Source organism: Neltuma alba, unplaced genomic scaffold (genome assembly GCF_004799145.2).
Source record: "Neltuma alba isolate B1F8T4 unplaced genomic scaffold, ASM479914v2 tig00010656_pilon, whole genome shotgun sequence".
Lineage (NCBI taxonomy): Eukaryota > Viridiplantae > Streptophyta > Magnoliopsida > Fabales > Fabaceae > Neltuma > Neltuma alba.
Window position 1 is genome coordinate 375,900 of NW_021635502.1, and position 17,750 is coordinate 393,649.

The window sequence follows — 17,750 nt, forward strand, 5'->3', positions numbered from 1 at the left end:
CCCGCCGCGGCACGCGTAACTGCGAGCCCGGGACTCGGACGGATTTTGGGTCGCAAAAACGAGGGGTGCAACACGAGGACTTCCCAGGAGGTCACCCATCCCAGTACTACTCTCGCCCAAGCACGCTTAACTGCGGAGTTCTGATGGGATCCGGTGCATTAGTGCTGGTATGATCGCACCCGACAGGAGAGGCGTAATCATTTCTTACATTAGGCGCGCACGAAAGTCGGGAAGCAAAATAGAGGGGCGCGACAGGACGGCTTCCCAGGGGGTCACCCATCCCAGCACTACTCCCGCCGCGGCACGCGTAACTGCGAGCCCGGGACTCGGACGGATTTTGGGTCGCAAAAACGAGGGGTGCAACACGAGGACTTCCCAGGAGGTCACCCATCCCAGTACTACTCTCGCCCAAGCACGCTTAACTGCGGAGTTCTGATGGGATCCGGTGCATTAGTGCTGGTATGATCGCACCCGACAGGAGAGGCGTAATCATTTCTTATATTAGGCGCGCACGAAAGTCGGGAAGCAAAATAGAGGGGCGCGACAGGACGGCTTCCCAGGGGGTCACCCATCCCAGCACTACTCCCGCCGCGGCACGCGTAACTGCGAGCCCGGGACTCGGACGGATTTTGGGTCGCAAAAACGAGGGGTGCAACACGAGGACTTCCCAGGAGGTCACCCATCCCAGTACTACTCTCGCCCAAGCACGCTTAAATGCGGAGTTCTGATGGGATCCGGTGCATTAGTGCTGGTATGATCGCACCCGACAGGAGAGGCGTAATCATTTCTTATATTAGGCGCGCACGAAAGTCGGGAAGCAAAATAGAGGGGCGCGACAGGACGGCTTCCCAGGGGGTCACCCATCCCAGCACTACTCCCGCCGCGGCACGCGTAACTGCGAGCCCGGGACTCGGACGGATTTTGGGTCGCAAAAACGAGGGGTGCAACACGAGGACTTCCCAGGAGGTCACCCATCCCAGTACTACTCTCGCCCAAGCACGCTTAACTGCGGAGTTCTGATGGGATCCGGTGCATTAGTGCTGGTATGATCGCACCCGACAGGAGAGGCGTAATCATTTCTTATATTAGGCGCGCACGAAAGTCGGGAAGCAAAATAGAGGGGCGCGACAGGACGGCTTCCCAGGGGGTCACCCATCCCAGCACTACTCCCGCCGCGGCACGCGTAACTGCGAGCCCGGGACTCGGACGGATTTTGGGTCGCAAAAACGAGGGGTGCAACACGAGGACTTCCCAGGAGGTCACCCATCCCAGTACTACTCTCGCCCAAGCACGCTTAACTGCGGAGTTCTGATGGGATCCGGTGCATTAGTGCTGGTATGATCGCACCCGACAGGAGAGGCGTAATCATTTCTTATATTAGGCGCGCACGAAAGTCGGGAAGCAAAATAGAGGGGCGCGACAGGACGGCTTCCCAGGGGGTCACCCATCCCAGCACTACTCCCGCCGCGGCACGCGTAACTGCGAGCCCGGGACTCGGACGGATTTTGGGTCGCAAAAACGAGGGGTGCAACACGAGGACTTCCCAGGAGGTCACCCATCCCAGTACTACTCTCGCCCAAGCACGCTTAACTGCGGAGTTCTGATGGGATCCGGTGCATTAGTGCTGGTATGATCGCACCCGACAGGAGAGGCGTAATCATTTCTTATATTAGGCGCGCACGAAAGTCGGGAAGCAAAATAGAGGGGCGCGACAGGACGGCTTCCCAGGGGGTCACCCATCCCAGCACTACTCCCGCCGCGGCACGCGTAACTGCGAGCCCGGGACTCGGACGGATTTTGGGTCGCAAAAACGAGGGGTGCAACACGAGGACTTCCCAGGAGGTCACCCATCCCAGTACTACTCTCGCCCAAGCACGCTTAACTGCGGAGTTCTGATGGGATCCGGTGCATTAGTGCTGGTATGATCGCACCCGACAGGAGAGGCGTAATCATTTCTTAGATTAGGCGCGCACGAAAGTCGGGAAGCAAAATAGAGGGGCGCGACAGGACGGCTTCCCAGGGGGTCACCCATCCCAGCACTACTCCCGCCGCGGCACGCGTAACTGCGAGCCCGGGACTCGGACGGATTTTGGGTCGCAAAAACGAGGGGTGCAACACGAGGACTTCCCAGGAGGTCACCCATCCCAGTACTACTCTCGCCCAAGCACGCTTAAATGCGGAGTTCTGATGGGATCCGGTGCATTAGTGCTGGTATGATCGCACCCGACAGGAGAGGCGTAATCATTTCTTATATTAGGCGCGCACGAAAGTCGGGAAGCAAAATAGAGGGGCGCGACAGGACGGCTTCCCAGGGGGTCACCCATCCCAGCACTACTCCCGCCGCGGCACGCGTAACTGCGAGCCCGGGACTCGGACGGATTTTGGGTCGCAAAAACGAGGGGTGCAACACGAGGACTTCCCAGGAGGTCACCCATCCCAGTACTACTCTCGCCCAAGCACGCTTAACTGCGGAGTTCTGATGGGATCCGGTGCATTAGTGCTGGTATGATCGCACCCGACAGGAGAGGCGTAATCATTTCTTATATTAGGCGCGCACGAAAGTCGGGAAGCAAAATAGAGGGGCGCGACAGGACGGCTTCCCAGGGGGTCACCCATCCCAGCACTACTCCCGCCGCGGCACGCGTAACTGCGAGCCCGGGACTCGGACGGATTTTGGGTCGCAAAAACGAGGGGTGCAACACGAGGACTTCCCAGGAGGTCACCCATCCCAGTACTACTCTCGCCCAAGCACGCTTAACTGCGGAGTTCTGATGGGATCCGGTGCATTAGTGCTGGTATGATCGCACCCGACAGGAGAGGCGTAATCATTTCTTATATTAGGCGCGCACGAAAGTCGGGAAGCAAAATAGAGGGGCGCGACAGGACGGCTTCCCAGGGGGTCACCCATCCCAGCACTACTCCCGCCGCGGCACGCGTAACTGCGAGCCCGGGACTCGGACGGATTTTGGGTCGCAAAAACGAGGGGTGCAACACGAGGACTTCCCAGGAGGTCACCCATCCCAGTACTACTCTCGCCCAAGCACGCTTAACTGCGGAGTTCTGATGGGATCCGGTGCATTAGTGCTGGTATGATCGCACCCGACAGGAGAGGCGTAATCATTTCTTATATTAGGCGCGCACGAAAGTCGGGAAGCAAAATAGAGGGGCGCGACAGGACGGCTTCCCAGGGGGTCACCCATCCCAGCACTACTCCCGCCGCGGCACGCGTAACTGCGAGCCCGGGACTCGGACGGATTTTGGGTCGCAAAAACGAGGGGTGCAACACGAGGACTTCCCAGGAGGTCACCCATCCCAGTACTACTCTCGCCCAAGCACGCTTAACTGCGGAGTTCTGATGGGATCCGGTGCATTAGTGCTGGTATGATCGCACCCGACAGGAGAGGCGTAATCATTTCTTATATTAGGCGCGCACGAAAGTCGGGAAGCAAAATAGAGGGGCGCGACAGGACGGCTTCCCAGGGGGTCACCCATCCCAGCCCTACTCCCGCCGCGGCACGTGTAACTGCGAGCCCGGGACTCGGACGGATTTTGGGTCGCAAAAACGAGGGGTGCAACACGAGGACTTCCCAGGAGGTCACCCATCCCAGTACTACTCTCGCCCAAGCACGCTTAACTGCGGAGTTCTGATGGGATCCGGTGCATTAGTGCTGGTATGATCGCACCCGACAGGAGAGGCGTAATCATTTCTTATATTAGGCGCGCACGAAAGTCGGGAAGCAAAATAGAGGGGCGCGACAGGACGGCTTCCCAGGGGGTCACCCATCCCAGCCCTACTCCCGCCGCGGCACGTGTAACTGCGAGCCCGGGACTCGGACGGATTTTGGGTCGCAAAAACGAGGGGTGCAACACGAGGACTTCCCAGGAGGTCACCCATCCCAGTACTACTCTCGCCCAAGCACGCTTAACTGCGGAGTTCTGATGGGATCCGGTGCATTAGTGCTGGTATGATCGCACCCGACAGGAGAGGCGTAATCATTTCTTATATTAGGCGCGCACGAAAGTCGGGAAGCAAAATAGAGGGGCGCGACAGGACGGCTTCCCAGGGGGTCACCCATCCCAGCACTACTCCCGCCGCGGCACGCGTAACTGCGAGCCCGGGACTCGGACGGATTTTGGGTCGCAAAAACGAGGGGTGCAACACGAGGACTTCCCAGGAGGTCACCCATCCCAGTACTACTCTCGCCCAAGCACGCTTAACTGCGGAGTTCTGATGGGATCCGGTGCATTAGTGCTGGTATGATCGCACCCGACAGGAGAGGCGTAATCATTTCTTATATTAGGCGCGCACGAAAGTCGGGAAGCAAAATAGAGGGGCGCGACAGGACGGCTTCCCAGGGGGTCACCCATCCCAGCACTACTCCCGCCGCGGCACGCGTAACTGCGAGCCCGGGACTCGGACGGATTTTGGGTCGCAAAAACGAGGGGTGCAACACGAGGACTTCCCAGGAGGTCACCCATCCCAGTACTACTCTCGCCCAAGCACGCTTAACTGCGGAGTTCTGATGGGATCCGGTGCATTAGTGCTGGTATGATCGCACCCGACAGGAGAGGCGTAATCATTTCTTATATTAGGCGCGCACGAAAGTCGGGAAGCAAAATAGAGGGGCGCGACAGGACGGCTTCCCAGGGGGTCACCCATCCCAGCACTACTCCCGCCGCGGCACGCGTAACTGCGAGCCCGGGACTCGGACGGATTTTGGGTCGCAAAAACGAGGGGTGCAACACGAGGACTTCCCAGGAGGTCACCCATCCCAGTACTACTCTCGCCCAAGCACGCTTAACTGCGGAGTTCTGATGGGATCCGGTGCATTAGTGCTGGTATGATCGCACCCGACAGGAGAGGCGTAATCATTTCTTATATTAGGCGCGCACGAAAGTCGGGAAGCAAAATAGAGGGGCGCGACAGGACGGCTTCCCAGGGGGTCACCCATCCCAGCACTACTCCCGCCGCGGCACGTGTAACTGCGAGCCCGGGACTCGGACGGATTTTGGGTCGCAAAAACGAGGGGTGCAACACGAGGACTTCCCAGGAGGTCACCCATCCCAGTACTACTCTCGCCCAAGCACGCTTAACTGCGGAGTTCTGATGGGATCCGGTGCATTAGTGCTGGTATGATCGCACCCGACAGGAGAGGCGTAATCATTTCTTATATTAGGCGCGCACGAAAGTCGGGAAGCAAAATAGAGGGGCGCGACAGGACGGCTTCCCAGGGGGTCACCCATCCCAGCACTACTCCCGCCGCGGCACGCGTAACTGCGAGCCCGGGACTCGGACGGATTTTGGGTCGCAAAAACGAGGGGTGCAACACGAGGACTTCCCAGGAGGTCACCCATCCCAGTACTACTCTCGCCCAAGCACGCTTAACTGCGGAGTTCTGATGGGATCCGGTGCATTAGTGCTGGTATGATCGCACCCGACAGGAGAGGCGTAATCATTTCTTATATTAGGCGCGCACGAAAGTCGGGAAGCAAAATAGAGGGGCGCGACAGGACGGCTTCCCAGGGGGTCACCCATCCCAGCACTACTCCCGCCGCGGCACGCGTAACTGCGAGCCCGGGACTCGGACGGATTTTGGGTCGCAAAAACGAGGGGTGCAACACGAGGACTTCCCAGGAGGTCACCCATCCCAGTACTACTCTCGCCCAAGCACGCTTAACTGCGGAGTTCTGATGGGATCCGGTGCATTAGTGCTGGTATGATCGCACCCGACAGGAGAGGCGTAATCATTTCTTATATTAGGCGCGCACGAAAGTCGGGAAGCAAAATAGAGGGGCGCGACAGGACGGCTTCCCAGGGGGTCACCCATCCCAGCACTACTCCCGCCGCGGCACGCGTAACTGCGAGCCTGGGACTCGGACGGATTTTGGGTCGCAAAAACGAGGGGTGCAACACGAGGACTTCCCAGGAGGTCACCCATCCCAGTACTACTCTCGCCCAAGCACGCTTAACTGCGGAGTTCTGATGGGATCCGGTGCATTAGTGCTGGTATGATCGCACCCGACAGGAGAGGCGTAATCATTTCTTATATTAGGCGCGCACGAAAGTCGGGAAGCAAAATAGAGGGGCGCGACAGGACGGCTTCCCAGGGGGTCACCCATCCCAGCACTACTCCCGCCGCGGCACGCGTAACTGCGAGCCCGGGACTCGGACGGATTTTGGGTCGCAAAAACGAGGGGTGCAACACGAGGACTTCCCAGGAGGTCACCCATCCCAGTACTACTCTCGCCCAAGCACGCTTAACTGCGGAGTTCTGATGGGATCCGGTGCATTAGTGCTGGTATGATCGCACCCGACAGGAGAGGCGTAATCATTTCTTATATTAGGCGCGCACGAAAGTCGGGAAGCAAAATAGAGGGGCGCGACAGGACGGCTTCCCAGGGGGTCACCCATCCCAGCACTACTCCCGCCGCGGCACGCGTAACTGCGAGCCCGGGACTCGGACGGATTTTGGGTCGCAAAAACGAGGGGTGCAACACGAGGACTTCCCAGGAGGTCACCCATCCCAGTACTACTCTCGCCCAAGCACGCTTAACTGCGGAGTTCTGATGGGATCCGGTGCATTAGTGCTGGTATGATCGCACCCGACAGGAGAGGCGTAATCATTTCTTATATTAGGCGCGCACGAAAGTCGGGAAGCAAAATAGAGGGGCGCGACAGGACGGCTTCCCAGGGGGTCACCCATCCCAGCACTACTCCCGCCGCGGCACGCGTAACTGCGAGCCCGGGACTCGGACGGATTTTGGGTCGCAAAAACGAGGGGTGCAACACGAGGACTTCCCAGGAGGTCACCCATCCCAGTACTACTCTCGCCCAAGCACGCTTAACTGCGGAGTTCTGATGGGATCCGGTGCATTAGTGCTGGTATGATCGCACCCGACAGGAGAGGCGTAATCATTTCTTATATTAGGCGCGCACGAAAGTCGGGAAGCAAAATAGAGGGGCGCGACAGGACGGCTTCCCAGGGGGTCACCCATCCCAGCACTACTCCCGCCGCGGCACGCGTAACTGCGAGCCCGGGACTCGGACGGATTTTGGGTCGCAAAAACGAGGGGTGCAACACGAGGACTTCCCAGGAGGTCACCCATCCCAGTACTACTCTCGCCCAAGCACGCTTAACTGCGGAGTTCTGATGGGATCCGGTGCATTAGTGCTGGTATGATCGCACCCGACAGGAGAGGCGTAATCATTTCTTATATTAGGCGCGCACGAAAGTCGGGAAGCAAAATAGAGGGGCGCGACAGGACGGCTTCCCAGGGGGTCACCCATCCCAGCACTACTCCCGCCGCGGCACGCGTAACTGCGAGCCCGGGACTCGGACGGATTTTGGGTCGCAAAAACGAGGGGTGCAACACGAGGACTTCCCAGGAGGTCACCCATCCCAGTACTACTCTCGCCCAAGCACGCTTAACTGCGGAGTTCTGATGGGATCCGGTGCATTAGTGCTGGTATGATCGCACCCGACAGGAGAGGCGTAATCATTTCTTATATTAGGCGCGCACGAAAGTCGGGAAGCAAAATAGAGGGGCGCGACAGGACGGCTTCCCAGGGGGTCACCCATCCCAGCACTACTCCCGCCGCGGCACGCGTAACTGCGAGCCCGGGACTCGGACGGATTTTGGGTCGCAAAAACGAGGGGTGCAACACGAGGACTTCCCAGGAGGTCACCCATCCCAGTACTACTCTCGCCCAAGCACGCTTAACTGCGGAGTTCTGATGGGATCCGGTGCATTAGTGCTGGTATGATCGCACCCGACAGGAGAGGCGTAATCATTTCTTATATTAGGCGCGCACGAAAGTCGGGAAGCAAAATAGAGGGGCGCGACAGGACGGCTTCCCAGGGGGTCACCCATCCCAGCACTACTCCCGCCGCGGCACGCGTAACTGCGAGCCCGGGACTCGGACGGATTTTGGGTCGCAAAAACGAGGGGTGCAACACGAGGACTTCCCAGGAGGTCACCCATCCCAGTACTACTCTCGCCCAAGCACGCTTAACTGCGGAGTTCTGATGGGATCCGGTGCATTAGTGCTGGTATGATCGCACCCGACAGGAGAGGCGTAATCATTTCTTATATTAGGCGCGCACGAAAGTCGGGAAGCAAAATAGAGGGGCGCGACAGGACGGCTTCCCAGGGGGTCACCCATCCCAGCACTACTCCCGCCGCGGCACGCGTAACTGCGAGCCCGGGACTCGGACGGATTTTGGGTCGCAAAAACGAGGGGTGCAACACGAGGACTTCCCAGGAGGTCACCCATCCCAGTACTACTCTCGCCCAAGCACGCTTAACTGCGGAGTTCTGATGGGATCCGGTGCATTAGTGCTGGTATGATCGCACCCGACAGGAGAGGCGTAATCATTTCTTATATTAGGCGCGCACGAAAGTCGGGAAGCAAAATAGAGGGGCGCGACAGGACGGCTTCCCAGGGGGTCACCCATCCCAGCACTACTCCCGCCGCGGCACGCGTAACTGCGAGCCCGGGACTCGGACGGATTTTGGGTCGCAAAAACGAGGGGTGCAACACGAGGACTTCCCAGGAGGTCACCCATCCCAGTACTACTCTCGCCCAAGCACGCTTAACTGCGGAGTTCTGATGGGATCCGGTGCATTAGTGCTGGTATGATCGCACCCGACAGGAGAGGCGTAATCATTTCTTATATTAGGCGCGCACGAAAGTCGGGAAGCAAAACAGAGGGGCGCGACAGGACGGCTTCCCAGGGGGTCACCCATCCCAGCACTACTCCCGCCGCGGCACGCGTAACTGCGAGCCCGGGACTCGGACGGATTTTGGGTCGCAAAAACGAGGGGTGCAACACGAGGACTTCCCAGGAGGTCACCCATCCCAGTACTACTCTCGCCCAAGCACGCTTAACTGCGGAGTTCTGATGGGATCCGGTGCATTAGTGCTGGTATGATCGCACCCGACAGGAGAGGCGTAATCATTTCTTATATTAGGCGCGCACGAAAGTCGGGAAGCAAAATAGAGGGGCGCGACAGGACGGCTTCCCAGGGGGTCACCCATCCCAGCACTACTCCCGCCGCGGCACGCGTAACTGCGAGCCCGGGACTCGGACGGATTTTGGGTCGCAAAAACGAGGGGTGCAACACGAGGACTTCCCAGGAGGTCACCCATCCCAGTACTACTCTCGCCCAAGCACGCTTAACTGCGGAGTTCTGATGGGATCCGGTGCATTAGTGCTGGTATGATCGCACCCGACAGGAGAGGCGTAATCATTTCTTACATTAGGCGCGCACGAAAGTCGGGAAGCAAAATAGAGGGGCGCGACAGGACGGCTTCCCAGGGGGTCACCCATCCCAGCACTACTCCCGCCGCGGCACGCGTAACTGCGAGCCCGGGACTCGGACGGATTTTGGGTCGCAAAAACGAGGGGTGCAACACGAGGACTTCCCAGGAGGTCACCCATCCCAGTACTACTCTCGCCCAAGCACGCTTAACTGCGGAGTTCTGATGGGATCCGGTGCATTAGTGCTGGTATGATCGCACCCGACAGGAGAGGCGTAATCATTTCTTATATTAGGCCGCACGAAAGTCGGGATGCAAAATAGAGGGGCGCGACAGGACGGCTTCCCAGGGGGTCACCCATCCCAGCACTACTCCCGCCGCGGCACGCGTAACTGCGAGCCCGGGACTCGGACGGATTTTGGGTCGCAAAAACGAGGGGTGCAACACGAGGACTTCCCAGGAGGTCACCCATCCCAGTACTACTCTCGCCCAAGCACGCTTAACTGCGGAGTTCTGATGGGATCCGGTGCATTAGTGCTGGTATGATCGCACCCGACAGGAGAGGCGTAATCATTTCTTATATTAGGCGCGCACGAAAGTCGGGAAGCAAAATAGAGGGGCGCGACAGGACGGCTTCCCAGGGGGTCACCCATCCCAGCACTACTCCCGCCGCGGCACGCGTAACTGCGAGCCCGGGACTCGGACGGATTTTGGGTCGCAAAAACGAGGGGTGCAACACGAGGACTTCCCAGGAGGTCACCCATCCCAGTACTACTCTCGCCCAAGCACGCTTAACTGCGGAGTTCTGATGGGATCCGGTGCATTAGTGCTGGTATGATCGCACCCGACAGGAGAGGCGTAATCATTTCTTATATTAGGCGCGCACGAAAGTCGGGAAGCAAAATAGAGGGGCGCGACAGGACGGCTTCCCAGGGGGTCACCCATCCCAGCACTACTCCCGCCGCGGCACGCGTAACTGCGAGCCCGGGACTCGGACGGATTTTGGGTCGCAAAAACGAGGGGTGCAACACGAGGACTTCCCAGGAGGTCACCCATCCCAGTACTACTCTCGCCCAAGCACGCTTAACTGCGGAGTTCTGATGGGATCCGGTGCATTAGTGCTGGTATGATCGCACCCGACAGGAGAGGCGTAATCATTTCTTATATTAGGCGCGCACGAAAGTCGGGAAGCAAAATAGAGGGGCGCGACAGGACGGCTTCCCAGGGGGTCACCCATCCCAGCACTACTCCCGCCGCGGCACGCGTAACTGCGAGCCCGGGACTCGGACGGATTTTGGGTCGCAAAAACGAGGGGTGCAACACGAGGACTTCCCAGGAGGTCACCCATCCCAGTACTACTCTCGCCCAAGCACGCTTAACTGCGGAGTTCTGATGGGATCCGGTGCATTAGTGCTGGTATGATCGCACCCGACAGGAGAGGCGTAATCATTTCTTATATTAGGCGCGCACGAAAGTCGGGAAGCAAAATAGAGGGGCGCGACAGGACGGCTTCCCAGGGGGTCACCCATCCCAGCACTACTCCCGCCGCGGCACGCGTAACTGCGAGCCCGGGACTCGGACGGATTTTGGGTCGCAAAAACGAGGGGTGCAACACGAGGACTTCCCAGGAGGTCACCCATCCCAGTACTACTCTCGCCCAAGCACGCTTAACTGCGGAGTTCTGATGGGATCCGGTGCATTAGTGCTGGTATGATCGCACCCGACAGGAGAGGCGTAATCATTTCTTATATTAGGCCTGCACGAAAGTCGGGATGCAAAATAGAGGGGCGCGACAGGACGGCTTCCCAGGGGGTCACCCATCCCAGCACTACTCCCGCCGCGGCACGCGTAACTGCGAGCCCGGGACTCGGACGGATTTTGGGTCGCAAAAACGAGGGGTGCAACACGAGGACTTCCCAGGAGGTCACCCATCCCAGTACTACTCTCGCCCAAGCACGCTTAACTGCGGAGTTCTGATGGGATCCGGTGCATTAGTGCTGGTATGATCGCACCCGACAGGAGAGGCGTAATCATTTCTTATATTAGGCCCGCACGAAAGTCGGGATGCAAAATAGAGGGGCGCGACAGGACGGCTTCCCAGGGGGTCACCCATCCCAGCACTACTCCCGCCGCGGCACGCGTAACTGCGAGCCCGGGACTCGGACGGATTTTGGGTCGCAAAAACGAGGGGTGCAACACGAGGACTTCCCAGGAGGTCACCCATCCCAGTACTACTCTCGCCCAAGCACGCTTAACTGCGGAGTTCTGATGGGATCCGGTGCATTAGTGCTGGTATGATCGCACCCGACAGGAGAGGCGTAATCATTTCTTATATTAGGCCGCACGAAAGTCGGGAAGCAAAATAGAGGGGCGCGACAGGACGGCTTCCCAGGGGGTCACCCATCCCAGCACTACTCCCGCCGCGGCACGCGTAACTGCGAGCCCGGGACTCGGACGGATTTTGGGTCGCAAAAACGAGGGGTGCAACACGAGGACTTCCCAGGAGGTCACCCATCCCAGTACTACTCTCGCCCAAGCACGCTTAACTGCGGAGTTCTGATGGGATCCGGTGCATTAGTGCTGGTATGATCGCACCCGACAGGAGAGGCGTAATCATTTCTTATATTAGGCCGCACGAAAGTCGGGAAGCAAAATAGAGGGGCGCGACAGGACGGCTTCCCAGGGGGTCACCCATCCCAGCACTACTCCCGCCGCGGCACGCGTAACTGCGAGCCCGGGACTCGGACGGATTTTGGGTCGCAAAAACGAGGGGTGCAACACGAGGACTTCCCAGGAGGTCACCCATCCCAGTACTACTCTCGCCCAAGCACGCTTAACTGCGGAGTTCTGATGGGATCCGGTGCATTAGTGCTGGTATGATCGCACCCGACAGGAGAGGCGTAATCATTTCTTATATTAGGCCGCACGAAAGTCGGGAAGCAAAATAGAGGGGCGCGACAGGACGGCTTCCCAGGGGGTCACCCATCCCAGCACTACTCCCGCCGCGGCACGCGTAACTGCGAGCCCGGGACTCGGACGGATTTTGGGTCGCAAAAACGAGGGGTGCAACACGAGGACTTCCCAGGAGGTCACCCATCCCAGTACTACTCTCGCCCAAGCACGCTTAACTGCGGAGTTCTGATGGGATCCGGTGCATTAGTGCTGGTATGATCGCACCCGACAGGAGAGGCGTAATCATTTCTTATATTAGGCCCGCACGAAAGTCGGGAAGCAAAATAGAGGGGCGCGACAGGACGGCTTCCCAGGGGGTCACCCATCCCAGCACTACTCCCGCCGCGGCACGCGTAACTGCGAGCCCGGGACTCGGACGGATTTTGGGTCGCAAAAACGAGGGGTGCAACACGAGGACTTCCCAGGAGGTCACCCATCCCAGTACTACTCTCGCCCAAGCACGCTTAACTGCGGAGTTCTGATGGGATCCGGTGCATTAGTGCTGGTATGATCGCACCCGACAGGAGAGGCGTAATCATTTCTTATATTAGGCCCGCACGAAAGTCGGGAAGCAAAATAGAGGGGCGCGACAGGACGGCTTCCCAGGGGGTCACCCATCCCAGCACTACTCCCGCCGCGGCACGCGTAACTGCGAGCCCGGGACTCGGACGGATTTTGGGTCGCAAAAACGAGGGGTGCAACACGAGGACTTCCCAGGAGGTCACCCATCCCAGTACTACTCTCGCCCAAGCACGCTTAACTGCGGAGTTCTGATGGGATCCGGTGCATTAGTGCTGGTATGATCGCACCCGACAGGAGAGGCGTAATCATTTCTTATATTAGGCCCGCACGAAAGTCGGGAAGCAAAATAGAGGGGCGCGACAGGACGGCTTCCCAGGGGGTCACCCATCCCAGCACTACTCCCGCCGCGGCACGCGTAACTGCGAGCCCGGGACTCGGACGGATTTTGGGTCGCAAAAACGAGGGGTGCAACACGAGGACTTCCCAGGAGGTCACCCATCCCAGTACTACTCTCGCCCAAGCACGCTTAACTGCGGAGTTCTGATGGGATCCGGTGCATTAGTGCTGGTATGATCGCACCCGACAGGAGAGGCGTAATCATTTCTTATATTAGGCCGCACGAAAGTCGGGATGCAAAATAGAGGGGCGCGACAGGACGGCTTCCCAGGGGGTCACCCATCCCAGCACTACTCCCGCCGCGGCACGCTTAGCTGCGAGCCCGGGACTCGGACGGATTTTGGGTCGCAAAAACGAGGGGTGCAACACGAGGACTTCCCAGGAGGTCACCCATCCCAGTACTACTCTCGCCCAAGCACGCTTAACTGCGGAGTTCTGATGGGATCCGGTGCATTAGTGCTGGTATGATCGCACCCGACAGGAGAGGCGTAATCATTTCTTATATTAGGCCCGCACGAAAGTCGGGATGCAAAATAGAGGGGCGCGACAGGACGGCTTCCCAGGGGGTCACCCATCCCAGCACTACTCCCGCCGCGGCACGCGTAACTGCGAGCCCGGGACTCGGACGGATTTTGGGTCGCAAAAACGAGGGGTGCAACACGAGGACTTCCCAGGAGGTCACCCATCCCAGTACTACTCTCGCCCAAGCACGCTTAACTGCGGAGTTCTGATGGGATCCGGTGCATTAGTGCTGGTATGATCGCACCCGACAGGAGAGGCGTAATCATTTCTTATATTAGGCGCGCACGAAAGTCGGGAAGCAAAATAGAGGGGCGCGACAGGACGGCTTCCCAGGGGGTCACCCATCCCAGCACTACTCCCGCCGCGGCACGCGTAACTGCGAGCCCGGGACTCGGACGGATTTTGGGTCGCAAAAACGAGGGGTGCAACACGAGGACTTCCCAGGAGGTCACCCATCCCAGTACTACTCTCGCCCAAGCACGCTTAAATGCGGAGTTCTGATGGGATCCGGTGCATTAGTGCTGGTATGATCGCACCCGACAGGAGAGGCGTAATCATTTCTTATATTAGGCCCGCACGAAAGTCGGGATGCAAAATAGAGGGGCGCGACAGGACGGCTTCCCAGGGGGTCACCCATCCCAGCACTACTCCCGCCGCGGCACGCGTAACTGCGAGCCCGGGACTCGGACGGATTTTGGGTCGCAAAAACGAGGGGTGCAACACGAGGACTTCCCAGGAGGTCACCCATCCCAGTACTACTCTCGCCCAAGCACGCTTAACTGCGGAGTTCTGATGGGATCCGGTGCATTAGTGCTGGTATGATCGCACCCGACAGGAGAGGCGTAATCATTTCTTATATTAGGCCCGCACGAAAGTCGGGATGCAAAATAGAGGGGCGCGACAGGACGGCTTCCCAGGGGGTCACCCATCCCAGCACTACTCCCGCCGCGGCACGCGTAACTGCGAGCCCGGGACTCGGACGGATTTTGGGTCGCAAAAACGAGGGGTGCAACACGAGGACTTCCCAGGAGGTCACCCATCCCAGTACTACTCTCGCCCAAGCACGCTTAACTGCGGAGTTCTGATGGGATCCGGTGCATTAGTGCTGGTATGATCGCACCCGACAGGAGAGGCGTAATCATTTCTTATATTAGGCGCGCACGAAAGTCGGGATGCAAAATAGAGGGGCGCGACAGGACGGCTTCCCAGGGGGTCACCCATCCCAGCACTACTCCCGCCGCGGCACGCGTAACTGCGAGCCCGGGACTCGGACGGATTTTGGGTCGCAAAAACGAGGGGTGCAACACGAGGACTTCCCAGGAGGTCACCCATCCCAGTACTACTCTCGCCCAAGCACGCTTAACTGCGGAGTTCTGATGGGATCCGGTGCATTAGTGCTGGTATGATCGCACCCGACAGGAGAGGCGTAATCATTTCTTATATTAGGCGCGCACGAAAGTCGGGATGCAAAATAGAGGGGCGCGACAGGACGGCTTCCCAGGGGGTCACCCATCCCAGCACTACTCCCGCCGGCACGCTAACTGCGAGCCCGGGACTCGGACGGATTTTGGGTCGCAAAAACGAGGGGTGCAACACGAGGACTTCCCAGGAGGTCACCCATCCCAGTACTACTCTCGCCCAAGCACGCTTAACTGCGGAGTTCTGATGGGATCCGGTGCATTAGTGCTGGTATGATCGCACCCGACAGGAGAGGCGTAATCATTTCTTATATTAGGCCCGCACGAAAGTCGGGATGCAAAATAGAGGGGCGCGACAGGACGGCTTCCCAGGGGGTCACCCATCCCAGCACTACTCCCGCCGCGGCACGCTTAGCTGCGAGCCCGGGACTCGGACGGATTTTGGGTCGCAAAAACGAGGGGTGCAACACGAGGACTTCCCAGGAGGTCACCCATCCCAGTACTACTCTCGCCCAAGCACGCTTAACTGCGGAGTTCTGATGGGATCCGGTGCATTAGTGCTGGTATGATCGCACCCGACAGGAGAGGCGTAATCATTTCTTATATTAGGCGCGCACGAAAGTCGGGATGCAAAATAGAGGGGCGCGACAGGACGGCTTCCCAGGGGGTCACCCATCCCAGCACTACTCCCGCCGCGGCACGCGTAACTGCGAGCCCGGGACTCGGACGGATTTTGGGTCGCAAAAACGAGGGGTGCAACACGAGGACTTCCCAGGAGGTCACCCATCCCAGTACTACTCTCGCCCAAGCACGCTTAACTGCGGAGTTCTGATGGGATCCGGTGCATTAGTGCTGGTATGATCGCACCCGACAGGAGAGGCGTAATCATTTCTTATATTAGGCCCGCACGAAAGTCGGGATGCAAAATAGAGGGGCGCGACAGGACGGCTTCCCAGGGGGTCACCCATCCCAGCACTACTCCCGCCGCGGCACGCGTAACTGCGAGCCCGGGACTCGGACGGATTTTGGGTCGCAAAAACGAGGGGTGCAACACGAGGACTTCCCAGGAGGTCACCCATCCCAGTACTACTCTCGCCCAAGCACGCTTAACTGCGGAGTTCTGATGGGATCCGGTGCATTAGTGCTGGTATGATCGCACCCGACAGGAGAGGCGTAATCATTTCTTATATTAGGCCCGCACGAAAGTCGGGATGCAAAATAGAGGGGCGCGACAGGACGGCTTCCCAGGGGGTCACCCATCCCAGCACTACTCCCGCCAAGGCACGCGTAGCTGCGAGCCCGGGACTCGGACGGATTTTGGGTCGCAAAAACGAGGGGTGCAACACGAGGACTTCCCAGGAGGTCACCCATCCCAGTACTACTCTCGCCCAAGCACGCTTAACTGCGGAGTTCTGATGGGATCCGGTGCATTAGTGCTGGTATGATCGCACCCGACAGGAGAGGCGTAATCATTTCTTATATTAGGCCGCACGAAAGTCGGGAAGCAAAATAGAGGGGCGCGACAGGACGGCTTCCCAGGGGGTCACCCATCCCAGCACTACTCCCGCCGCGGCACGCGTAACTGCGAGCCCGGACTCGGACGGATTTTGGGTCGCAAAAACGAGGGGTGCAACACGAGGACTTCCCAGGAGGTCACCCATCCCAGTACTACTCTCGCCCAAGCACGCTTAACTGCGGAGTTCTGATGGGATCCGGTGCATTAGTGCTGGTATGATCGCACCCGACAGGAGAGGCGTAATCATTTCTTATATTAGGCCCGCACGAAAGTCGGGATGCAAAATAGAGGGGCGCGACAGGACGGCTTCCCAGGGGGTCACCCATCCCAGCACTACTCCCGCCAAGGCACGCTTAGCTGCGAGCCCGGGACTCGGACGGATTTGGGTCGCAAAAAAAGAGGGGTGCAACACGAGGACTTCCCAGGAGGTCACCCATCCCAGTACTACTCTCGCCCAAGCACGCTTAATGCGGAGTTCTGATGGGATCCGGTGCATTAGTGCTGGTATGATCGCACCCGACAGGAGAGGCGTAATCATTTCTTATATTAGGCCCGCACGAAAGTCGGGATGCAAAATAGGAGGGGCGACAGGACGGCTTCCCAGGGGGTCACCCATCCCAGCACTACTCCCGCCAAGGCACGCTAGCTGCGAGCCCGGACTCGGACGGATTTTGGGTCGCAAAAACGAGGGGTGCAACACGAGGACTTCCCAGGAGGTCACCCATCCCAGTACTACTCTCGCCCAAGCACGCTTAATGCGGAGTTCTGATGGGATCCGGTGCATTAGTGCTGGTATGATCGCACCCGACAGGAGAGGCGTAATCATTATATATTAGGCCGCACGAAAGTCGGGAAGCAAAACAGAGGGGCGCGACAGGACGGCTTCCCAGGGGGTCACCCATCCCAGCCACTCCCGAGCGGCACGCGTAGCTGCGAGCCCGGGACTCGGACGGATTTGGGTCGCAAAAAAGAGGGGTGCAACACGAGGACTTCCCAGGAGGTCACCCATCCCAGTACTACTCTGCCCAAGCACCTTTAAATGCGGAGTTTGATGGGATCCGGTGCATTAGTGCTGGTATGATCGCACCCGACAGGAGAGGCGGAATCATTTCTTAATTAGGCCCGCACGAAAGTCGGGATGCAAAATAGAGGGCGCGACAGG

The 17,750-nt window shown here is 58.8% G+C and overlaps 61 non-coding genes across 61 annotated transcripts; all 61 read right to left on the reverse strand.

Moving 5' to 3' along the window:
* Positions 1 to 62: 62 nt before the first annotated feature.
* On the reverse strand, positions 63 to 181 carry LOC114757953 (5S ribosomal RNA). The gene has a single exon (XR_003741731.1). It is a non-coding gene; the product is annotated as a 5S ribosomal RNA (ribosomal RNA).
* Positions 182 to 354: 173 nt separating this feature from the next.
* LOC114757954 (5S ribosomal RNA) lies at positions 355 to 473 on the reverse strand. Its single transcript, XR_003741732.1, has one exon. It is a non-coding gene; the product is annotated as a 5S ribosomal RNA (ribosomal RNA).
* Positions 474 to 646: 173 nt separating this feature from the next.
* On the reverse strand, positions 647 to 765 carry LOC114757901 (5S ribosomal RNA). Its single transcript, XR_003741682.1, has one exon. It is a non-coding gene; the product is annotated as a 5S ribosomal RNA (ribosomal RNA).
* A 173-nt stretch (positions 766 to 938) lies between these two features.
* On the reverse strand, positions 939 to 1,057 carry LOC114757955 (5S ribosomal RNA). The gene has a single exon (XR_003741733.1). It is a non-coding gene; the product is annotated as a 5S ribosomal RNA (ribosomal RNA).
* A 173-nt stretch (positions 1,058 to 1,230) lies between these two features.
* LOC114757956 (5S ribosomal RNA) lies at positions 1,231 to 1,349 on the reverse strand. The gene has a single exon (XR_003741734.1). It is a non-coding gene; the product is annotated as a 5S ribosomal RNA (ribosomal RNA).
* Positions 1,350 to 1,522: 173 nt separating this feature from the next.
* On the reverse strand, positions 1,523 to 1,641 carry LOC114757831 (5S ribosomal RNA). Its single transcript, XR_003741618.1, has one exon. It is a non-coding gene; the product is annotated as a 5S ribosomal RNA (ribosomal RNA).
* A 173-nt stretch (positions 1,642 to 1,814) lies between these two features.
* Positions 1,815 to 1,933, reverse strand: LOC114757833 (5S ribosomal RNA). The gene has a single exon (XR_003741619.1). It is a non-coding gene; the product is annotated as a 5S ribosomal RNA (ribosomal RNA).
* A 173-nt stretch (positions 1,934 to 2,106) lies between these two features.
* On the reverse strand, positions 2,107 to 2,225 carry LOC114757902 (5S ribosomal RNA). The gene has a single exon (XR_003741683.1). It is a non-coding gene; the product is annotated as a 5S ribosomal RNA (ribosomal RNA).
* Positions 2,226 to 2,398: 173 nt separating this feature from the next.
* On the reverse strand, positions 2,399 to 2,517 carry LOC114757834 (5S ribosomal RNA). Its single transcript, XR_003741620.1, has one exon. It is a non-coding gene; the product is annotated as a 5S ribosomal RNA (ribosomal RNA).
* Positions 2,518 to 2,690: 173 nt separating this feature from the next.
* Positions 2,691 to 2,809, reverse strand: LOC114757835 (5S ribosomal RNA). Its single transcript, XR_003741621.1, has one exon. It is a non-coding gene; the product is annotated as a 5S ribosomal RNA (ribosomal RNA).
* Positions 2,810 to 2,982: 173 nt separating this feature from the next.
* On the reverse strand, positions 2,983 to 3,101 carry LOC114757836 (5S ribosomal RNA). Its single transcript, XR_003741622.1, has one exon. It is a non-coding gene; the product is annotated as a 5S ribosomal RNA (ribosomal RNA).
* A 173-nt stretch (positions 3,102 to 3,274) lies between these two features.
* On the reverse strand, positions 3,275 to 3,393 carry LOC114757838 (5S ribosomal RNA). Its single transcript, XR_003741624.1, has one exon. It is a non-coding gene; the product is annotated as a 5S ribosomal RNA (ribosomal RNA).
* Positions 3,394 to 3,566: 173 nt separating this feature from the next.
* LOC114757839 (5S ribosomal RNA) lies at positions 3,567 to 3,685 on the reverse strand. The gene has a single exon (XR_003741625.1). It is a non-coding gene; the product is annotated as a 5S ribosomal RNA (ribosomal RNA).
* Positions 3,686 to 3,858: 173 nt separating this feature from the next.
* On the reverse strand, positions 3,859 to 3,977 carry LOC114757840 (5S ribosomal RNA). The gene has a single exon (XR_003741626.1). It is a non-coding gene; the product is annotated as a 5S ribosomal RNA (ribosomal RNA).
* Positions 3,978 to 4,150: 173 nt separating this feature from the next.
* LOC114757841 (5S ribosomal RNA) lies at positions 4,151 to 4,269 on the reverse strand. Its single transcript, XR_003741627.1, has one exon. It is a non-coding gene; the product is annotated as a 5S ribosomal RNA (ribosomal RNA).
* A 173-nt stretch (positions 4,270 to 4,442) lies between these two features.
* LOC114757842 (5S ribosomal RNA) lies at positions 4,443 to 4,561 on the reverse strand. Its single transcript, XR_003741628.1, has one exon. It is a non-coding gene; the product is annotated as a 5S ribosomal RNA (ribosomal RNA).
* A 173-nt stretch (positions 4,562 to 4,734) lies between these two features.
* On the reverse strand, positions 4,735 to 4,853 carry LOC114757843 (5S ribosomal RNA). The gene has a single exon (XR_003741629.1). It is a non-coding gene; the product is annotated as a 5S ribosomal RNA (ribosomal RNA).
* Positions 4,854 to 5,026: 173 nt separating this feature from the next.
* On the reverse strand, positions 5,027 to 5,145 carry LOC114757844 (5S ribosomal RNA). Its single transcript, XR_003741630.1, has one exon. It is a non-coding gene; the product is annotated as a 5S ribosomal RNA (ribosomal RNA).
* A 173-nt stretch (positions 5,146 to 5,318) lies between these two features.
* Positions 5,319 to 5,437, reverse strand: LOC114757845 (5S ribosomal RNA). The gene has a single exon (XR_003741631.1). It is a non-coding gene; the product is annotated as a 5S ribosomal RNA (ribosomal RNA).
* A 173-nt stretch (positions 5,438 to 5,610) lies between these two features.
* On the reverse strand, positions 5,611 to 5,729 carry LOC114757846 (5S ribosomal RNA). Its single transcript, XR_003741632.1, has one exon. It is a non-coding gene; the product is annotated as a 5S ribosomal RNA (ribosomal RNA).
* A 173-nt stretch (positions 5,730 to 5,902) lies between these two features.
* On the reverse strand, positions 5,903 to 6,021 carry LOC114757847 (5S ribosomal RNA). Its single transcript, XR_003741633.1, has one exon. It is a non-coding gene; the product is annotated as a 5S ribosomal RNA (ribosomal RNA).
* Positions 6,022 to 6,194: 173 nt separating this feature from the next.
* LOC114757850 (5S ribosomal RNA) lies at positions 6,195 to 6,313 on the reverse strand. Its single transcript, XR_003741635.1, has one exon. It is a non-coding gene; the product is annotated as a 5S ribosomal RNA (ribosomal RNA).
* Positions 6,314 to 6,486: 173 nt separating this feature from the next.
* Positions 6,487 to 6,605, reverse strand: LOC114757851 (5S ribosomal RNA). The gene has a single exon (XR_003741636.1). It is a non-coding gene; the product is annotated as a 5S ribosomal RNA (ribosomal RNA).
* Positions 6,606 to 6,778: 173 nt separating this feature from the next.
* On the reverse strand, positions 6,779 to 6,897 carry LOC114757852 (5S ribosomal RNA). The gene has a single exon (XR_003741637.1). It is a non-coding gene; the product is annotated as a 5S ribosomal RNA (ribosomal RNA).
* Positions 6,898 to 7,070: 173 nt separating this feature from the next.
* Positions 7,071 to 7,189, reverse strand: LOC114757853 (5S ribosomal RNA). The gene has a single exon (XR_003741638.1). It is a non-coding gene; the product is annotated as a 5S ribosomal RNA (ribosomal RNA).
* A 173-nt stretch (positions 7,190 to 7,362) lies between these two features.
* LOC114757854 (5S ribosomal RNA) lies at positions 7,363 to 7,481 on the reverse strand. The gene has a single exon (XR_003741639.1). It is a non-coding gene; the product is annotated as a 5S ribosomal RNA (ribosomal RNA).
* Positions 7,482 to 7,654: 173 nt separating this feature from the next.
* LOC114757855 (5S ribosomal RNA) lies at positions 7,655 to 7,773 on the reverse strand. Its single transcript, XR_003741640.1, has one exon. It is a non-coding gene; the product is annotated as a 5S ribosomal RNA (ribosomal RNA).
* Positions 7,774 to 7,946: 173 nt separating this feature from the next.
* LOC114757856 (5S ribosomal RNA) lies at positions 7,947 to 8,065 on the reverse strand. Its single transcript, XR_003741641.1, has one exon. It is a non-coding gene; the product is annotated as a 5S ribosomal RNA (ribosomal RNA).
* Positions 8,066 to 8,238: 173 nt separating this feature from the next.
* On the reverse strand, positions 8,239 to 8,357 carry LOC114757857 (5S ribosomal RNA). The gene has a single exon (XR_003741642.1). It is a non-coding gene; the product is annotated as a 5S ribosomal RNA (ribosomal RNA).
* A 173-nt stretch (positions 8,358 to 8,530) lies between these two features.
* On the reverse strand, positions 8,531 to 8,649 carry LOC114757858 (5S ribosomal RNA). The gene has a single exon (XR_003741643.1). It is a non-coding gene; the product is annotated as a 5S ribosomal RNA (ribosomal RNA).
* Positions 8,650 to 8,822: 173 nt separating this feature from the next.
* LOC114757859 (5S ribosomal RNA) lies at positions 8,823 to 8,941 on the reverse strand. The gene has a single exon (XR_003741644.1). It is a non-coding gene; the product is annotated as a 5S ribosomal RNA (ribosomal RNA).
* A 173-nt stretch (positions 8,942 to 9,114) lies between these two features.
* LOC114757861 (5S ribosomal RNA) lies at positions 9,115 to 9,233 on the reverse strand. Its single transcript, XR_003741646.1, has one exon. It is a non-coding gene; the product is annotated as a 5S ribosomal RNA (ribosomal RNA).
* A 173-nt stretch (positions 9,234 to 9,406) lies between these two features.
* Positions 9,407 to 9,525, reverse strand: LOC114757862 (5S ribosomal RNA). Its single transcript, XR_003741647.1, has one exon. It is a non-coding gene; the product is annotated as a 5S ribosomal RNA (ribosomal RNA).
* A 172-nt stretch (positions 9,526 to 9,697) lies between these two features.
* On the reverse strand, positions 9,698 to 9,816 carry LOC114757863 (5S ribosomal RNA). The gene has a single exon (XR_003741648.1). It is a non-coding gene; the product is annotated as a 5S ribosomal RNA (ribosomal RNA).
* Positions 9,817 to 9,989: 173 nt separating this feature from the next.
* LOC114757865 (5S ribosomal RNA) lies at positions 9,990 to 10,108 on the reverse strand. Its single transcript, XR_003741649.1, has one exon. It is a non-coding gene; the product is annotated as a 5S ribosomal RNA (ribosomal RNA).
* Positions 10,109 to 10,281: 173 nt separating this feature from the next.
* Positions 10,282 to 10,400, reverse strand: LOC114757866 (5S ribosomal RNA). Its single transcript, XR_003741650.1, has one exon. It is a non-coding gene; the product is annotated as a 5S ribosomal RNA (ribosomal RNA).
* Positions 10,401 to 10,573: 173 nt separating this feature from the next.
* Positions 10,574 to 10,692, reverse strand: LOC114757867 (5S ribosomal RNA). The gene has a single exon (XR_003741651.1). It is a non-coding gene; the product is annotated as a 5S ribosomal RNA (ribosomal RNA).
* Positions 10,693 to 10,865: 173 nt separating this feature from the next.
* On the reverse strand, positions 10,866 to 10,984 carry LOC114757868 (5S ribosomal RNA). Its single transcript, XR_003741652.1, has one exon. It is a non-coding gene; the product is annotated as a 5S ribosomal RNA (ribosomal RNA).
* Positions 10,985 to 11,157: 173 nt separating this feature from the next.
* On the reverse strand, positions 11,158 to 11,276 carry LOC114757869 (5S ribosomal RNA). The gene has a single exon (XR_003741653.1). It is a non-coding gene; the product is annotated as a 5S ribosomal RNA (ribosomal RNA).
* Positions 11,277 to 11,449: 173 nt separating this feature from the next.
* LOC114757870 (5S ribosomal RNA) lies at positions 11,450 to 11,568 on the reverse strand. Its single transcript, XR_003741654.1, has one exon. It is a non-coding gene; the product is annotated as a 5S ribosomal RNA (ribosomal RNA).
* Positions 11,569 to 11,740: 172 nt separating this feature from the next.
* LOC114757871 (5S ribosomal RNA) lies at positions 11,741 to 11,859 on the reverse strand. Its single transcript, XR_003741655.1, has one exon. It is a non-coding gene; the product is annotated as a 5S ribosomal RNA (ribosomal RNA).
* A 172-nt stretch (positions 11,860 to 12,031) lies between these two features.
* LOC114757873 (5S ribosomal RNA) lies at positions 12,032 to 12,150 on the reverse strand. The gene has a single exon (XR_003741657.1). It is a non-coding gene; the product is annotated as a 5S ribosomal RNA (ribosomal RNA).
* Positions 12,151 to 12,322: 172 nt separating this feature from the next.
* LOC114757874 (5S ribosomal RNA) lies at positions 12,323 to 12,441 on the reverse strand. The gene has a single exon (XR_003741658.1). It is a non-coding gene; the product is annotated as a 5S ribosomal RNA (ribosomal RNA).
* A 173-nt stretch (positions 12,442 to 12,614) lies between these two features.
* On the reverse strand, positions 12,615 to 12,733 carry LOC114757876 (5S ribosomal RNA). Its single transcript, XR_003741659.1, has one exon. It is a non-coding gene; the product is annotated as a 5S ribosomal RNA (ribosomal RNA).
* Positions 12,734 to 12,906: 173 nt separating this feature from the next.
* On the reverse strand, positions 12,907 to 13,025 carry LOC114757877 (5S ribosomal RNA). Its single transcript, XR_003741660.1, has one exon. It is a non-coding gene; the product is annotated as a 5S ribosomal RNA (ribosomal RNA).
* Positions 13,026 to 13,198: 173 nt separating this feature from the next.
* Positions 13,199 to 13,317, reverse strand: LOC114757878 (5S ribosomal RNA). Its single transcript, XR_003741661.1, has one exon. It is a non-coding gene; the product is annotated as a 5S ribosomal RNA (ribosomal RNA).
* Positions 13,318 to 13,489: 172 nt separating this feature from the next.
* LOC114757879 (5S ribosomal RNA) lies at positions 13,490 to 13,608 on the reverse strand. Its single transcript, XR_003741662.1, has one exon. It is a non-coding gene; the product is annotated as a 5S ribosomal RNA (ribosomal RNA).
* Positions 13,609 to 13,781: 173 nt separating this feature from the next.
* Positions 13,782 to 13,900, reverse strand: LOC114757880 (5S ribosomal RNA). The gene has a single exon (XR_003741663.1). It is a non-coding gene; the product is annotated as a 5S ribosomal RNA (ribosomal RNA).
* Positions 13,901 to 14,073: 173 nt separating this feature from the next.
* LOC114757903 (5S ribosomal RNA) lies at positions 14,074 to 14,192 on the reverse strand. Its single transcript, XR_003741684.1, has one exon. It is a non-coding gene; the product is annotated as a 5S ribosomal RNA (ribosomal RNA).
* A 173-nt stretch (positions 14,193 to 14,365) lies between these two features.
* LOC114757882 (5S ribosomal RNA) lies at positions 14,366 to 14,484 on the reverse strand. Its single transcript, XR_003741664.1, has one exon. It is a non-coding gene; the product is annotated as a 5S ribosomal RNA (ribosomal RNA).
* A 173-nt stretch (positions 14,485 to 14,657) lies between these two features.
* On the reverse strand, positions 14,658 to 14,776 carry LOC114757883 (5S ribosomal RNA). The gene has a single exon (XR_003741665.1). It is a non-coding gene; the product is annotated as a 5S ribosomal RNA (ribosomal RNA).
* Positions 14,777 to 14,949: 173 nt separating this feature from the next.
* LOC114757884 (5S ribosomal RNA) lies at positions 14,950 to 15,068 on the reverse strand. Its single transcript, XR_003741666.1, has one exon. It is a non-coding gene; the product is annotated as a 5S ribosomal RNA (ribosomal RNA).
* Positions 15,069 to 15,238: 170 nt separating this feature from the next.
* LOC114757886 (5S ribosomal RNA) lies at positions 15,239 to 15,357 on the reverse strand. The gene has a single exon (XR_003741668.1). It is a non-coding gene; the product is annotated as a 5S ribosomal RNA (ribosomal RNA).
* Positions 15,358 to 15,530: 173 nt separating this feature from the next.
* LOC114757887 (5S ribosomal RNA) lies at positions 15,531 to 15,649 on the reverse strand. The gene has a single exon (XR_003741669.1). It is a non-coding gene; the product is annotated as a 5S ribosomal RNA (ribosomal RNA).
* Positions 15,650 to 15,822: 173 nt separating this feature from the next.
* On the reverse strand, positions 15,823 to 15,941 carry LOC114757888 (5S ribosomal RNA). The gene has a single exon (XR_003741670.1). It is a non-coding gene; the product is annotated as a 5S ribosomal RNA (ribosomal RNA).
* A 173-nt stretch (positions 15,942 to 16,114) lies between these two features.
* Positions 16,115 to 16,233, reverse strand: LOC114757889 (5S ribosomal RNA). The gene has a single exon (XR_003741671.1). It is a non-coding gene; the product is annotated as a 5S ribosomal RNA (ribosomal RNA).
* Positions 16,234 to 16,406: 173 nt separating this feature from the next.
* On the reverse strand, positions 16,407 to 16,525 carry LOC114757890 (5S ribosomal RNA). Its single transcript, XR_003741672.1, has one exon. It is a non-coding gene; the product is annotated as a 5S ribosomal RNA (ribosomal RNA).
* A 171-nt stretch (positions 16,526 to 16,696) lies between these two features.
* LOC114757891 (5S ribosomal RNA) lies at positions 16,697 to 16,815 on the reverse strand. The gene has a single exon (XR_003741673.1). It is a non-coding gene; the product is annotated as a 5S ribosomal RNA (ribosomal RNA).
* Positions 16,816 to 16,988: 173 nt separating this feature from the next.
* LOC114757907 (5S ribosomal RNA) lies at positions 16,989 to 17,106 on the reverse strand. The gene has a single exon (XR_003741688.1). It is a non-coding gene; the product is annotated as a 5S ribosomal RNA (ribosomal RNA).
* Positions 17,107 to 17,276: 170 nt separating this feature from the next.
* Positions 17,277 to 17,394, reverse strand: LOC114757909 (5S ribosomal RNA). Its single transcript, XR_003741690.1, has one exon. It is a non-coding gene; the product is annotated as a 5S ribosomal RNA (ribosomal RNA).
* A 166-nt stretch (positions 17,395 to 17,560) lies between these two features.
* Positions 17,561 to 17,677, reverse strand: LOC114757911 (5S ribosomal RNA). The gene has a single exon (XR_003741692.1). It is a non-coding gene; the product is annotated as a 5S ribosomal RNA (ribosomal RNA).
* Between the last annotated feature and the right edge of the window lie 73 nt (positions 17,678 to 17,750).